Raw genomic sequence first — 1,757 nt, 5'->3', positions numbered from 1 at the left:
ATGGAACTCGGATCTTGTGACTCGGGTCATGGAACTCGGATCTTGTGACTCGGGTCATGGGACTCGGATCTTGTGACTCGGGTTATGGAACTCGGATCTTGTGACTCGGGTCATGTGACTCGGATCTTGTGACTCGGGTCATGTGACTCGGATCTTGTGACTCGGGTTCAGACTCTCCAGCTGGATCAGATCTCAGGTCAGATTAAAAACCTCAGAGTTTCAGTTTAATGAATCCAGTTTTATTAGTCTGAGCTCCCGAGTCGTTTCTGCTGTTGGTGGAAGTCTGTCGAGTCTCTTCAGACGAGCAGCAGCTGAAACTCGGCTCGTCTTCGGCTGCTGCTCATTAGATCTGTCTTCAGTCGGTTTTCTGGCCTCTTTTCCTGCTTATCTGTGAGCCGCCGCCTGCTCGCTCTCTCGCTCTCTCTCTGCTCGCCGTTTCAATCGTTTTCCTCGCGGTGGCGAGCTCGGCGCCTCCTCCTCCTCCTCCTCCCACTCTTTTTTCTGCTCTGTGTTTGCAGTTGAAACGGGCCGGCTGCCAGTTTTTCATATTTCTTGGCAGCGAAGCGGCGAGCCAGCTTCCTGGGGAGGGGGAGGGGCTTAGTGAAAGGTTACATTTGCACAAAACGTCTGAGAGAAGAACCAGCAAAGAAGAAGGAGAGGAAGAAGACAGGGAGACTGGAACAGGCCTGTGGGGGACATTCAGCCTGCAGGACGATGTGTCCCTCGCTGCGTCCTTGTCTTCCTGCTCCTTCCTCTCCTTCCAGCTCCACTTCCTGTTTGTGAGGAAACATCTCTGCAGCCAATCAGCTGCTGAGACCAGTTGGTCTGCAGAGAGTCTGTAGAACGTCTCAAAACATTCTCGGCGTGTCCTCACGTCTCCTCGCTGAAATAATAACCATCTGTGCTGCTGCTGCAGCCGTTCCCTCCTGACTAAACTGCTGCCTGCAGGGTGACCCGGTGATCCCACACCTGGAGAAACCCGCCGCAGTTCCCACGCCGGCCACTAGCTGGCGCTGCCACCAGCAGGTCAAGATGGTGAACCTCAGAGCTGCGTTTGGAGCGATGGTGGGGTCGGTCAGAGACTCGCTCGTTTTCTCACACCTTTTATCGTCCACGAGACACTCAGAACTCCCAGGAAGCTCCTCCCTCCTCCAGGAAGCCCCTCCCTCCTCCAGGAAGCTCCTCCGTCCCCCAGGAAGCCCCTCCCTCCTCCAGGAAGCTCCTCCCTCCTCCAGGAAGCCCCTCCCTCCTGCGGTGTTAAAGCATGTTATTTTTTTTTACTTCAGCTTCTGGATTCTGAGCCGGCGGTTCAATTCCTTTTGTTTGAATTCTCTGATTATGAATCTTAACGAGTTCAGAGTCAGGAGGACTTTTATTGTGAAATGTTTTTACAGGAAGAAAGAGTTCAGTAAACATGTTGTTTCAGATAAACGGGTTTCCTTTGAAAAAACCTGAATTAGAAACTTTTGTCTTTAGTGTTTTTATAAAATATTTTAAAAAATATTTAAACACATTTAGGTTTTTATTTCTTTACAGAAATAAAAAAAGCTTCTCAACATTTCCTTCAAAATAACAGCTGCTGAAATGATGCTTTTTCTGTTTGCTGCCACACACGCACACACAAACACGCACACTCCCTCCCCCGGCTCTCTCTCCTCTTTGCTGCTTCTATAATTCAAATTCTGTCATGCTGGTTCCAGACTGCTGGCTCCAGCCCCCACCTTCCTCCCCTCCTCCCCTCCTCCCCTCCTCTCCTC

Source organism: Kryptolebias marmoratus, linkage group LG14 (assembly GCF_001649575.2).
Source record: "Kryptolebias marmoratus isolate JLee-2015 linkage group LG14, ASM164957v2, whole genome shotgun sequence".
NCBI classification, from domain to species: domain Eukaryota; kingdom Metazoa; phylum Chordata; class Actinopteri; order Cyprinodontiformes; family Rivulidae; genus Kryptolebias; species Kryptolebias marmoratus.
Note: the sequence above shows the minus strand (reverse complement) of the source record.